Here is a 15,444-nt window from a genome sequence, read left to right as displayed (position 1 = left end):
TAATCCGGGATTTAAAAAGTAAAGTGTTACCATTACAGCAGATAATTGTAACTCTGGAGAAATAGGTCAGAGCTGCAGTTCATCTCAACACTGCTACCAACAAATGAGGTCAGGTTTTGCTTTCTTTTATTGTGCTGCTGCTTTGAAAGAAAAGACCTTTTATTCTGTATTGATAAGAGTACTGCATTCCCAAGCAGCAACACTAGATAGAAAAGATAAGAGTAGAAATTAAATCTCCGGTCTGCATGGCCTTAGGTGTCCAGCCCCTCCTCAAAGAGTGTTTGTGCTGAAGGCTTCCAGTATTTCCCTTTTGTGGTCCACCCAACTTATGCACAACAAGTAAATCTTTCTATGCTCTTTCTAATATTTCTTATAAAATACATAAGTTGTTGCAATTGAGCAGCATACAGCATGCATGAAAACATAATAGCATTTTCCAAATATCCTCAGCGTAAAGAAGGATAAACATGCAGGCTCATTCATAGCATTCTCTATCACTGCACGTACATGCTCTGGTTACTTATTAAAGAGAAGTTGTCTCTACAGAACTACTAAAGGAAATGAAAATATGAATCCCAGCATTTTCTGTAATTGCTTTTATGGAACGTAGTCATTCAAGAAGGAATTTTGTGCAGCTGGTAAAGGCGGTGTAACTACAAAAAAAATACAGCCTTCCTATAAATTCTCTATGATCCCTAAGGAAACCTCAGGAAACAGGCTATTGCAATGCAGATTTGCATAGTTCCCCGAAGAATACTGCACTTTCACAAATCCTTCCCTGAAGAGATTTAGCTTTTCAACAGTTTACACTCAAGTACAATTAATTTTGATGGCCCCTGCATGCTTACAAGTCTAATGTTTAGATTTCATATCAATTACCACATGAGACTCTTCCTGGGTCACTACTTTGTGAGCTACTATGGCTGTACTTACTTTGTAGTCGTCCTCATCCTCTATGTAAATTATAAGGTTGAAGCACACTGGTCTCTCTGAACCAGCCGAAATGTAAAGAAACTGCCAATAAATAGTTAAGGGGTTTGCTGTCAAGTATTAGAAGCGTGGAAGAAATACACGGACACCACCTCTGTTCTACATCACGAGATACAAATTCAATTTTCATTCAAATAATAGAACTTGGGCGTCATATTGTGGATGTGAATAATAAGACTCATTTGCAAGAATGCAGGTGAACCGCTGCTTCAGTCTTGTTTGCAAGCATTTACTAATTCATGGTTTTTTTAACGGTGAGTATTTGGACAGAAGTTAGTATTTATGCAATTACGATTTGTAAAAATCTGATCGGCTTGTGCTAGGAGTGAGCTGTTAATTCCTTTCTGATTAAAAAAAGTTTATCTTATCAGGAACCGTGAAAGTTTGCAGTCAAGGATTTTTAAGTTTTCTGTTTTGATATTCATCTAGATATATACATCATCTATGAAAAATTTACAAAGGAAACCTCTTAAAACAATGAAATATAAATGAGTCATTTGGTGGAGGCAATGCATTTTTCTGCCAAGTTTTACCCAGACCGGTATTTGGGGTTTTTTATGCAGGGGTAGGACAGTGTAATGAATCTGGCAAAGGGGAATCAATATGAGAATAATTAATTTAACTTCTTATTTTTCAAAGTGACAGATTGATGATGGGTCATGAAAAAAATATTATGCATTAACATTTTCCCTCTACTGTAGGCAGATTAGGTAGATAAAGATAACTGGTCTGTAGCCATTCCCTATCTGACACAGGGATCTTTGTACAGAAAAGTTACAAAGGCTTCTGGGTGAAAATAATGATGATATTTAAGAGAGTAAATGTTTACCTTCATGAACGTGTATATTTTAAAGTAGAAACATAATATATCAATGAGTCAATACTTCGTCATCTATAAAGATTTCACAAATCATGGCTGAATTTCCTAATTTAATACACGAGTGTGCTGGTCAGAGGAGAGAGTTCTGACATTAAGGAAAACGTGCAACTGAACAAGTAAGAACTGGTACTAGCAGGCGAGCAGGCTTGTTTATCTGATCGCCTTGAGCAATTTGGGAGGAACTACCACCAAATGACAGCTGTCACTAGTAACAGTCGTGGCATACGGAGTACTTCCCAGAAAAAGCCAGGGAGATTAAACCATAAAACTACAGAACAATAAGTGCACATCGTATTTGGTATGGTTCTTTACATTTATTTTTGTTTGACCCCATTTATGATGCATTTGAATTGCTGTACTCAGAAAGTATAATTACTTTCTCTACAGCTTCAATTTTGTTTTTTCTTTTATTTTTTCCCCCCAGATATCCTCCTCTTCCTCCTCTCCTTCAGATATCCTCCTCTTCCTCCTCTCCTTTCCTTTTAATGTAAATAATGGAAGGACTGTGACAGCCATACCAGCTGCTGAAATTTGCTGCTTGTTTGTAGAGGAGATAAAGTAAAAGCACCAGAAATACAAATCACCTTGCGAGCCTCTAGTGGAATGAATGCAACTGACTCTGCCTGGGAAAAGGATGAATTTAACACTGAGTCAGAAAACATAAATTACTGGTATTTCAGGTAGGATAGTATTTTCACAGCCACCACTAGAGAGAATGGATGTTTGCTCTTACCATTTGTTGTGTCTTGTTCAGGAGATAAACATCATTGCCGTGTCTCCTATTACAGGAATCAAAAGGAAACTTCAGAAATATTCAGTTCGGAATAACTACATCTCCAGGATCACTCAGAGCTGGAAGGAAAAGCATTACATTTTTGCAAATGCTGAATGCAGCACATTCATACTGTGGCTCTAGACAACATTCTCGGCCTCTTAACGCGAGTGAAGATACCCATATGCTTGTCAGTAAAAGCAGTATTTAAATAAGTGCTTGATTTAAATGTAGAAATCAAAGCAATAAATGAGCATTTAAGCCACCACTTGTATATTCCTTCTCTCTCCCTTTCTATAAAGATAGTAAGTTTCTGACATTCTTGATATTATATAATATCTTTCACTTACTCTCTTTTTTGCATTTTGACTATAAGTATTTTTGAACGTTGTCTCTATCGCTACCTGCAGAAGTTCCCTTTAGCTTTAGGCTTCAAGAAACCAGCTACCAATACTGTGAAAACCAGAAAGCCTAATAACCCTTGACAGTTTACATAAACTCAGTAGCAGTTCCACTGAAATTTGATAGAAAACGTTGCAGTCGCAATATTCCGATCACTACATGAATTAAACAAGGGTTTGATCCACCTTCTAGAAATAAAATGTACAATGATAAGTTTCCTAAAAAAGTCCAAAGATAGTAAACTATGGAGGGCGGGAATGTTTATATATGTATTTTTAATAATTTCCCCCACTTCCTTGATCAAATTAAAGGAAACATTAAAGATTGTGAACAACTATGATAGTTTCAATTTAGATCACTTCTGTTTTGTGAACACTTTCAATTTAAAATACATGCTTGAGTAATTTCTCTCGACCCAATGCAAAATACTTTCCTTTACAGCTGCCCAGAATAATAAAGGATTTGAGCTCTCTTAACTCTTACTCTCCAAACTCCAAGGGGAAAATATTATTACATGCTGAGAGTCATTATGGTGATTCCAGCCAAGTTATGAAAAAACCACTAGTTTCACTAGTCCATACTGATACTTTCTGAGCAATAATGGAGATTTTGGAAGTTTTTGTACGTAAGAGTTTCTCAGCAAAACGGAAGAGATGCCTGTGCGGTCTTTGTGCGAGCGTATGGGTAACCATGTCAGACTGTGGCATTTTGTACCTAATCCAACATCTGCAGAACTCATCTGTAGCTCTGTTTATTTCAAAGGGTTTTCATGTTTGCAGTAGGTAAAATGGCTTTCTAAGCCAGCAGGAAGAGCCTGCTCTTATGTAGTGCGAAGGTATTGCTGTGGGAAAGCAGACTGTAATCTTTCAAAGATGTAAAACTGCATTTTGACCACGGTGTACCTATTAAACAGAAGTCTCATAACATTTCAGTAATGCAGAATCAGAGTTTACAATCTTGTGAGTGCCTCTACGTCTCACCTGCCTAGAAATTTCTCAGCATTTCAGCTAGATAGGCCAACTTTTTCCAAACACTTCTGCTACTAAAAATGAGTGACTCTGTTGAAAAACATCACCACTCCCAACTTACAACTCCCATACAACTTCGCGGGAAAAAACACTTGATTAGATGCAACATATGAAAACAATATTAGAATACATTTACCATATGTGGTGGATATGAATACTTGGTAACTTTTGCCTATTACAACTCATTCCCTTGGCCATTGCACTTAATAATACCAAATCCTGCCTCGCTGCCTGGATGGAGCTTTTGCTACATTAAGATGCTGCTTTCACTTTTATCTGGATTCTCTTTGCTCCCACATTTGCCAAGCCTGTGGTTTAGACCTGAAGTGGGCAGTCAGAGTAGGCAACCAACATTTTTAACAGGAGATGCAGCTTGCCCAGTCTGATACTTACCTCACCAGCATCTTCCTATTGGTTTCAAAGCCACAGCAATGTAAATGGTATATAACAAACCTTCCTATAGTTATAAGGAAATGGTCAGGCACCTTTTTCACCTCTGTGTAATTCTGTACAATCGCTAACATGAAAATATGTATACAAATCAAGCATGACAGTTATATCAATGTAAAGTGACCTAAAATGACACTCAAGCAGTTTCTTAAAACAAAAGTAAATAATCTAGATACATGTTATAAGTCCTGAGAGTACCCTCTACCTCCAGCTAGCTCTCTCCTTCCACTGCCTATTGTACGATTAAGAGTTTTCAGTACTTACACCATTACTGTTCATTTTCTGCATGGATGACTTATTATACATACAAGGAAAACAAAGGACAAGGAAAAAAAAGTAAAACCTTAGCAAAAGATGAAACTGTATGTGTCTTCTTTGCGATGTTATAACCACTCTGAGAGCATAAAAGGTTATTAAGTCTCTTTTATCTTCACTATATTTAGTAAGTTATATCTCTTTCTAATCAGTTAACTAGTTTTCGTACTTCATTGATACTTCACAATAAACTTTACTGAAGTCTCCGAAAAATGTGCAGCTTTGAAAAAAGCATTAGCAAGATGGTAGGATGCATGAGGAGGAAGCGAATAAATATGACAAAAGGAAGCAAATAAATATGACAAAAGTTGCAATTCCTTTATATGAAGCGACAACACAGCCCTCTGCAGCCAGTCTGTACAGCACTCACTACCTCACATTACGAAGTGTGCTGCAGAAGCAGACGGATTAAGAGACCAAAAGTGAGTCGGGGCTATAAAAGCTCTGGTACGAGCAAGGACAGAAAAGACGGAGCCTCTGCTTTCTGAAGAGAAACTCACAGGATGGATATGTTAAAGTAAATCGGATAAAGGAGGTGACTCAGAAGCTTCTGTCTCTGTACCTCACCGCCCAGGAACAAGATAATATTCAATTAAATTAAAGGTGTGAAAACCGGGACTGACACAAAAATACTTCTCCATAGTAACTAAACTGTGGAACTCAACGCTACCAGAAGTCACCAAATCCAACAGCTTAGCAAACTCACAAGGAGGGACTAGACATTTACAAAGACATCGAGATTATTGAGTTTTCATCATATTAAATGCCATGTACAGTGATTTAGGCCAATACATTAACTGTTGCAAACTACAGCAAGAGCCAGCATGGAAAGCTATAGGTAGGCTCTTGCATCTTGTGCTGAGGCACCTGGCACAGATACTACAGGAGAAAGAACAGAATCTGGTTTTGAAGTTAAATGAATATGAGAAGGGCATAAAGACATTGCACGTTTACTTTTTTACCCTAACGCATAGATTTACTTATTGTCCTTGCCGTATCAGTTCAGTTCTATAAAATATAACTACATAGAACATTCCTTTTTTTTTGTAACAGTTTGACCAATATGGCATAACTCAAAGATGTCATACTTCTTTATTAAAAAAGTGTAAGGAAAGCTACTATTAACAACAAAAGCTGACTGTTGGTGATTTGTGTGTGTGTGTGTGCGCACAGTGTACCAGAAATAATTTTCTTTCAATACTGAAATTTTTACGGGACCATTTTTTATCTTGTGTCAATTTTACTGCAAACATAGTATGTGTGTGTGACTGTTTTTTTGGAAGATAATGTAACAACTGGAAAAAATGTATACTCCCTCTTCCCAGTGTTTTCCCCAGTGCTCTATATAGCTTGCTATATATTATTTATTTCCTTAATAATGAATACTGTTATTCTAGCATAGCTATCCTTCTGTCATCTGTTTTTACTTAAGTCATTCTGAAAGACTTGGAGTTTTCTTGTTTTTGTTTTTACACCCAATTCAACTAGTAACTTATAACATGCAGATCAGCTAAGTGAGAAAAAGAAAAGGTCAAGACAATCAGGAAAATTTTTAAAGAGGATTATTTAGTGCAATCAAGTATTTGTTAATGCCTTCCCCTTCTACATGATTACTGTTTTCTGTTTGAAAGTCATTTGTTGCAAGAAAATTGTATCTCCTAGCCCTGTATTACCTTAAGAATACACGTAGATATTTTCTTAGGTTTAATATATTTGGAAGTACTGTCTCAGAAGCATATTAGTTGACTTTTATTCCATTTTGACTTACCTACACTGTTTGACACAAGCCTTTGACATAGCTATAATTAAATGCCATTAGTTAACTTCTCTCTGAATCGAACTGGAGCTGAGGCATCACAAAATAAAGACAGGCTCCAGGATGCCTTTTTGGAGTCGGTGCTGTATCCTCAGAAGCTGGAACAGAACTGTACCAAAATTGTATTTCTATATGTGATTTATTCTTAATGCTGAGGCCAGCTTTTAATTCCTGAACCCTGTGCCAGTTAGACTTTAGCCCATCAACAGTCATTCACACTTAAGAGTTTACACTTACAATAAATTCACCAGCCTAGCATTTGACCATTTACTGCATTTTTCTGGCTAGTAGTAGAGCCTTCTAATTTATTGAGCCAAAACTTTGCATTTTCACAGAAGTTTTACTCAGCACTTCTTTTGCCTAGTGAAATCTGTATTATTCCAGTATTATATATTAGAAAATAATAAGTCAGACTTCTGCATAAAAATTACTGATAAAATTATTGATAAACTATTTCGTGATATGCCTCACTGTTTACACATATACACAATCACACTGCTATACAGCTATTTTTTGGAACTCTAGAAGACCTCTGTGATGATTTTTCCTAAATGAACACAAGTGGCTTAAATAGCAAGTTCAGCGTTATGCGGTTATTACAGTTGCCAGGATTAGAAAAAGAGATCTGTCGATTCCAATAGAGAATTGAGAAAATTCAATAATACCAATAAATAAATAACACATCTACTGCCTAAAAGCGAATTAATTCTAAAAGTAATGAACTTAAAAAGTGTTAGCTATATCGCAAACTTCAAGTGAAACTGAGATTAAAACCAAACAGAAGAGCAATTATGCCACTATACTTCTCAGTCTATCTTTGGCTATATTACCTTTCCCTTAGGGGCACCCTGAGGAGCTTTGAAAACTGTAGCACAGTATATACAAGCCAAAGCTGAGTTTCTGTGCCATTCAAGGAAGACAGCACTGAAACACAGGGTGAAATCAGCTAATAAAGTTCTGAATCGCATTTATTCCCTTTAAATTCTTACGCAGTTTCAGCACTGAAGGCCTCTGTATTTTAATGTCCAAGTCAACATGGCTTGGCCTCTTCAAGAGGCAGTCAGGTCTTCACAATACAGCCTTATGTCTCCTCCATTGTGGCTTCTCTGGAGGAACAATCTCCTGGACAAAACGCGGTGGTCAGGACCCCTTCCATCTCACAGTCTCTTTAGATGGAGCATAGAGCTTAAGATGATATTTAAGAGCTTGTACCAGTAATAGACTTAATTTCATTCACTGATGCAGCCAATAAACCCATGCAGTAAAGCTTAGCAGCTAAATTAGGCTACCTGTAAGAGTATTGGAAAGGTTAACTAACTCCCCCATAAATGTGTACACTCTCTTTCTTTACTTAAATATGCTTTCAGAAAGTTAACCTATGACCAGTTACCAAAAGCATATCCTAAAAAACTTCACTGGCTCGCTAGAACAGATGCGGTGGTACAAAACAGCACTGGAGGCAAACAGGAGAGACAACGCTACCTTCCTCTTTCCAACAGGCATCACTGCACTGGCTCTTCTTCACTTACTAATGTTTGCCAAATATGGCTACAATAAACAGCAGAGAAATGTTTGCCCTTAACAATCTTTCCCCTTTGTTTTCCTTCTCTGCCTGGTGGCCAGCCTGTCATGCAGTAACTAGGTTATACTATCTTGCCCCCTTTTTGGTTTGTGAAACTTATCTCATGGATTAATTTTTTTCCCCTTTATTTCGGGGGGGTCGTGATTGTGGCATAACCTAACTAAACTTTTCTGGTCCCAGGTACTTCTACCTCAGCAAGGTTCTGTAGAAGGGAAAAGGCGTTGCTTAGATTTGCTCTGAATGTCCTTGCAGCTGTGAAACGTGGATGGCAGTGTTGCTGGAACAAACTCTCTTGTGAGGTTTCCTGTACTTTCTGCTTGCAGTATTGCCAAGAATATTCCTAAGGCAGCTTTTTCATAGTGACTTGGAATTTCACACTCTAGATGAAAGCAATGTAAAAGCAAACGAGAAGCAAAGTTAAAAAGAAATAAAGTATTTCATGTTAGCTGTGTTAAATTCAAGAAATGAGCAAACTTAAAGGAGAAGATTCCTTCTTTTTCCCTCCCTTCACCAACTAATAATTTCCTACTTAATATTTCCTTCTGATGTCCCAGCCATCCGTCAACAGTGGCACAAAAGTTGCTTCTACTTTATGGGCTATTTACTATGGCAACTGCAACTCGACCTCCATCCTGGTTTTGGCTGGGATAGAGTTAATTTTCTTTCTAGTAGCTGGTATAGAGTTATGTTTTGGATTCAGTATGAGAAGAATGTTGATAACACACTGATGTTCTCAGTTGGTTGCCAAGTAGTGTTTATAATAAGTCAAGAATTTTTCAGCTTCTCATGCCCTGCCAGCAAGAAGGCTGGAGGGGCACAAGAAGCTGGGAGGGGACACAGCCAGGACAGCTGACCCAAACTGGCCACAGGGATATTCCATACCATGTGACGTCATGCCCAGTATATAAACTGGGGGGAGTTGGCCTTGGGGGGTTGGCTCAGGAACTAACTGAGCATTGGTCGGCTGGTGGTGAGCAATTGCATTGCGTATCACTTGTTTTGTATATTCCAATCCTTTTATTATTATTGTCATTTTATTATTGTTGTTATTATCATTATTAGTTTCTTCCTTTCTGTTCTACTAAACTGTTCTTATCTGAACCCATGAGTTTTACCTTTTTTTTTTCCCCAATTCTCTCCCCCATCCCACTGGGTGGGGGGCAGTGAGCAAGCAGCTGCGTGGTGCTTAGCTGCTCGCTGAGGTTAAACCACGACACGTCTCAGACAAAAAATCTGTAAGCATACAGTTCATGGATTTCAAATAGCCTCTGGATCTCTGCTTATAGTTGGAAGCAATTGAAGTGGCACAGTAGCATAGCTGTCTTATCCATGTTTTGAAGAAATACTGTCCCCTCTTAGCCTGGGGAAATTTAGTCCTGTAGGACTTTATCCTCTATGTGCTTAAGAATTCAATGTCAAGCACCGTATCATGTTTTAGCCACAAAACTCAAGGCAGAAAACAGCAAGGCAGCTCTGTTCCCCACAACCTGTAGGAAAGGTTGCTGGTCTCTTGAGAAACCTACCAAAGCAGCCTCCGTTCTGTGTGTGTTCAATTGCTCACATGAGAAATATTTCCATCTTCAGCTTCTCCGAGGACATCTGTTTAACTTCTGACATTTTTTAAAAAGCACCTTTTCGTCAGCAGCTGAAAAACAAGGAGACGTGTTAGAGTCAGCTCTGGAACTGCTGCTGAACTCTTGCATGAGCTGTGCTTCATGCCAAAGAGTTACAGCACTTGGGTCTCACATGCAATATTGTCTGTGGCGTAACCACGAGAACAGCTTCCAAGCCCTGCAGATTTAATGAGTCTGAGCACACTTCTCACATCCCAAAGCAGAGCAGCTGGAACCTGAAACAAATATTCAAAGCTTCATTTCCTAAGGACCATACGTGTAGAGAGGGCCTAATGCTAGCACTAAACACTCAGAAGCCATCGATTTAGTAGAAGTTATGAATGGAAAAGAAAAGGTCCCCAAATTCCAGGGTCAGGTTGCTTAATACAGCTATTTGTCTTGCTGTGAGAGTAACTTTGCTAACATCATATGATAATGCTTGCAAGTCTCTCGGCAAGTCTCTTTTAGTGCCTAAATATCTCTTATTGTACTAAATATACACATAGACAGTGATTGAGAATACATGTTTTAAACAGTCATCTACTGGTGTAAAAATCCAGATGAATGCTTTTGTTGTTTGGAGGTCTTCATTCAAACACAGATAAAGAACTGGATGAAGCATCAACGTCTTTCCTGCTTTACACAAGCCAATTATATCTGCGCAGTCGCCAATGTATTTTTTTTCAGAGGCTGAGTGTGTAAAGCCATAGCCTTCATTTGCAGAGAAATGAAGAGAACGCTGTAGATATCTTCCATCTCTTGCTTCTCTAATCCTATTATTCTGCATTTCATAGCCCAGAAAGTTTAAGGTCCAGCTGAACAATTCTCAGAGCATGTTTCCTTTTGCCAAGAGCTGATATATTATTCTCCAGGAGGTGCAGAGAGTTGGTTCCAGATATAATACCAGCTTTTCTCTCATGTTCCTCAGATGCCTATTCTTTACAGGAGCTGCTGCTAAACTTCTCTATGAGAAACACAGGAGAAAGAAGTCACAGCCACAGTATTCATGGAGAACATGAAAAGAAATATTGTACTTTTCGGGGAAGAACACAGCTTGGGAGGGAATGAGAATGAATCATAGTGAATCATTTTCACTCACTGAATATAGTACAGAAATGAAGGAGGGGGGAAGGGAGGACCGTGAAGATATTTGCCTCTGTCATTCTATAAAGTAACAGCTAAACCTTCTCAGGACTTCTATAAAAGCTGTCTGAAACATTTAGTGTAGATACGTTTTCAGTACAAGCACTTAGTAGAGCAAAATCATACAGGGAAAAAACCACGGGCTGCTTTAACAGGGGCAGTGAGTGCTAAGATGACAGAATTTGGGGCATGACATCCAAGGTCTGGGTGGTGTGCAACAGAGAGAATTACTGCACAAATCACCGTGTGAAATTACAAGACAGGCAGATCGGCACAATTCAAAGGTAATAGAGAAGTGGTGTGACGGTCAAGCATTTTCAAAGGGTACAGGAAGGATTCTCTGCCTTCTACCAAACATAATTTAAAGTAAGGCAACTTGCCCTATGAGGGCAAAGAGAATAATATCTGTGCCCCCAAAAGAAGCCCATATAGGTATATCTATCTATATGCTGTGTGGAAAGGGAAAAATAACCTATTGGAATTTTACTATAAAACACCTTTTACATCACTGTAGAAGGGATCATGGAGATGTTGTATTGGTTTCATTACACTGGTGAAAAATCACATCCACAAATTATACTGGTACAAAATGTACATTTAGAATGGGCCTAACAAGTACAGTCTAACTGACCACGAGGGAATAATGGAGAAATTTCTCTCCTAAAAATTAAAGGTCTTTATTTAGAGCGAGTATCCTATGTATGCCTTGTCTGGATCAACTTCTGTAGAATGAAAGTTAGCTATAAGAAACAAGAAATACCTCTCATTTTAATTTCTTTTTAAATTCATTTAAAAAAAAACATATATTGCTTTTAACTTAAGGATTTTATAAAACCATTTGAATAAAGTATGTTTTGATAAAAGTTACTCTGGTCATTCTGGAGAGAAAAGACCTTCGAGAAGATAAAAAGGCAATCTGGCATCCTTCTAAATTGGAAAACTTTTGAAGGGAATGAGCTAAACGCTTTCTTTTTCACAAACAGTGCTACGTTTAGGCCTGCGTCGTTATGACATGCACCAACAGCTGATGATGAGGAGGGATGGGAACTGAAATCTGCAGGGGTAAAAGTTATAAGGAGAAGACCAGCAGATACCCTAGGATTTCAATTAGGAGTGTTCAAATACCTCCCCATCTCAGTGGTTCTTGGATGAAGAAATAAATGCAGCTGTCTCTGGAGACACGGCAGAAATTTCTGTAACATCAGTTAACAGTGTTTACCTAAGTCCATTTCTCACTGACTCATCTCCACACTGCGTCGCTACAAGTTGGCCTCTGCTCGGGAAGACAGCTTGGCAGGAAAAAGATTCCTCTGCTTGCTCAAGGTCTTCTTACTGACTAGCAAGGGCCAAGTTCTCTAGTGGAGCTGGAAAATGTGCCAAGAAGAGTAACTCGGTTTGTTTTTCTTTTCTTTCTCGGTCATAAAAAGGAGTTGCTGCCCTGCACCACAGAGGATGCAAGTTAGGACAGTACTATGATTCAGACTGGGTAGGCGGAAGAGAAAAGTATGTGCTGGATGCGCAGGGCATGTTGGCCAACCCAGCTAGAAGAAACCAAAAGGAGAATGGTTTGCTGACAACAAGAATGAAAAGGAAGCCACTTTACCAGAGGAAGGGGAAGGAGAGTTCCCCTTCCCACTCCTTACAAGATGAAAGCGAAGAACTCCAGAGAGGATCTTACCAATAGTAAGGACTCCCCGACATCCCAGCCCAGAGCTCTCCACTTCCTGCTCCTCACCCCCATTTAATTTAAAATAAAAAGAATGACTTCACCCTTTCTTTAAAAAAAAATTTAAAAATCTACAAAGCACTTTAATGACAAATCCTCACTGAGATGAGTAATTCTTTGTTGGAGAACAGCACCTGAAGTAGGAGGTTTTTGTGTTTGGTCTCAACCTACGCACACCTTAACAGGGAACACATAAAGAATTATAATATGATCTGAGGGCTAGACCATGAAATTAGAAAAAAACTATTAGAAAGAGGGAGCATGCTTTTAGTGATCTGGGCAATCAAACATTGGAACAATTTAGCAAGATTGGGGTGGATTTTCCATATGGTTTAACATGTTTGTACTTAGACTGCTTCATAACATGGTATCTTGTAGCGAATTTGTAAACACAGTTTGGTAATACAGATTTTTGCTTCAACTTGCAGCAAGTGCATAAATAGATTTAAAATCATTAACGGGAAAGCTAATAAAAAAAATGAAATCACACTATCAGCCACTCTGGTAATCCCACCCACCTTTCATAGAATACATGGAGATTTCAAGCAACCTCCAAAAGGGCAGATTGGGTTAGAAAAGAAAAGAAAAATAATATTCATAAGAGATTTATAATTAAAGCCAAAGATTCATTTCCGTTTGAAACAGATGGTCAGGCAAAGGCATTCTGGGTAATTTAACAAAAGCCTGTGCTTCAACTAGCTAACAAAAGCATCAATTTAATCTTTCATCTAGTTGCACAGGGTAACCTGTTTATTGTGTATTATGGATCAGGAAATATCTGCATTGCTTAAAAACTAACATGTTTACAGGACCAGTACAGATCCAGAATTATGAACAGCATTACTGCTCTTAATGAAAATAAATCAAAATTGCAAGTGAAGAGTAAGTCAAACAAGACTTAATAAAATTCTATAAAAGAATGAGAGATTGAGGGCTGAGTGAATCAGGAGAAACCTAACATGGTTATAATCAATGGTGGATACCTAAAATACCACTGAAATGCTGCGGTGGAAGTAGTGTTGGATAAATGCAGTACATTTGATAGACAATAAGAAGTAAGTTTTTCTTTGTTTCTTTAGGATACACTAAGGAACCATAATATGACACAGTTACAGTATTGGATAAATCTCAATGACAGCACTAGAAACATGCTTTCATACCTTGGGAAGTCTTCTATCTCAGGAAACAATGCAGAACAGAGTCACTGACATGTCTTTTCCTCTGGGAATAGGAGAGTGTTGGTAACATTACACCTACGGCGTTTTTTCTTCCATCTACCCACCCCGTAATAAACAAATCACAATTTTGGTTTACTGCTGTCACGTCTACCTTAGTAATTCACAAAATGCCCATTTAAGCCACTAAGTATTCACCTGGACCTGTAAACCGCAGTAACTACAAACTCTCAGACCTGCCCTATTTTCAATATTAAAGCTGTTAATGTTTTCCAGCAGTGCTGATGCCTTTGCACTGCAACTCTGCTTTTGTTTATATTTTCAGAAAATACTTGGTGAAAAAAAAGTAAATTAATGATCTTTGGGGAAATAATGTCACTAGGCAATTACAGACTGAATAAATTCTGGAATTAGAAGACAGTTCTACAAATATATTTGATACCGTTGTAGGGAAAATATTACTCATCTTGTCGGATGCAGCAAAAGATTTTAGGATGCAAATTATTAAGTCAGCCTGAATGTTTCCCTACCCCCTGCTCCTCGCGAGTGAACCGTGGGCACAGGTAGTAGCCGATTTTAGAATGGGACCTTCGCCTCCCCAGTCCATTGGGATAATGGTGAGAACATCCAAATCTGCTCTTCATCTCCAAACTCAGTACACAGCAGCTAAACCAGGCAATCACGAGGCTACCGCGGTACTACTGCACACCGATTTAAACACTGCTGCTACAAAACGCCAGTAGAGCTCACCTGATGAAGTGTTTGAGGAATGATGGCCTTATGGTTTAAACATTAGACTCCAATTCAGGACATCCGGGCTTTTGCCACCCCTTGCCAGTCACGTCCTCTGTCACCTTGGAACAACCTATGTCTTATTTTCTGTATGTAAAACAGAGACAGAAATAATGCCCTGCCCTGCAAACTGTGAGGGTAGAGTTAGTAAATGTATAGAAACTGCTCAAAACCAAGAGTGTACACAGTGAAGGAAAACAGTGGAAGGAATAACTACGTATGTATATCACAGTAGTGTTTCAGTGAGATGGAGTGAATTTCACCATTCAACAGTGATAAACCGGCACGTCGCACCGAGAATCAAGAAAATCACAATGAGGACTTGTCCATAGCAATGGAAATGGGGTAGCTATTTTATGGCGTTGATTACTCACCTACATGATCTTCAACATGTTCTGTTGGGAAAATGCAACCATTAAAACACTTCAGTTATGCATGCTACCCTAAAGGTTATATCTGAATAAATATAATATATCTGATTTAAATAAGTGTGAGTTAAACAGTGCCTACCCTCTGGACTCATGAAGTGTGAAAAAGTGACTTTTGAAAATTTACTCCTTAGAGGAAGGCATCCATATTTTTCCTGAATTGGACATTATAGGCATGGCTGCTGTTAGTATATGTCAGGGTATAAAATATAATTATAGAGTTTATTCTGTATCCTTTTTATTTTATACATTTTCATCTTCTTTTTGCACAGGGGACTTGTAGAAAATGGCTGTAGAAGTCGAGACAAAGAATGGAACTGCTGTGAGAAAAC

The 15,444-nt window shown here is 38.3% G+C and overlaps 1 long non-coding RNA gene across 1 annotated transcript; it reads right to left on the bottom strand.

The window, feature by feature from the left end:
* Positions 1-12,038: 12,038 nt before the first annotated feature.
* LOC115340609 lies at positions 12,039-15,108 on the bottom strand. Its single transcript, XR_003923110.1, has 4 exons — positions 14,643-15,108; positions 13,878-13,938; positions 12,819-12,894; positions 12,039-12,355 (listed from the first exon to the last, which is right to left on the bottom strand). It is a non-coding gene; the product is annotated as an uncharacterized LOC115340609 (long non-coding RNA).
* Between the last annotated feature and the right edge of the window lie 336 nt (positions 15,109-15,444).

This window comes from Aquila chrysaetos, chromosome 1 (genome assembly GCF_900496995.4).
Source record: "Aquila chrysaetos chrysaetos chromosome 1, bAquChr1.4, whole genome shotgun sequence".
NCBI lineage: Eukaryota > Metazoa > Chordata > Aves > Accipitriformes > Accipitridae > Aquila > Aquila chrysaetos.
Note: the sequence above shows the minus strand (reverse complement) of the source record. Positions and strands in the feature narration are given on the sequence as shown.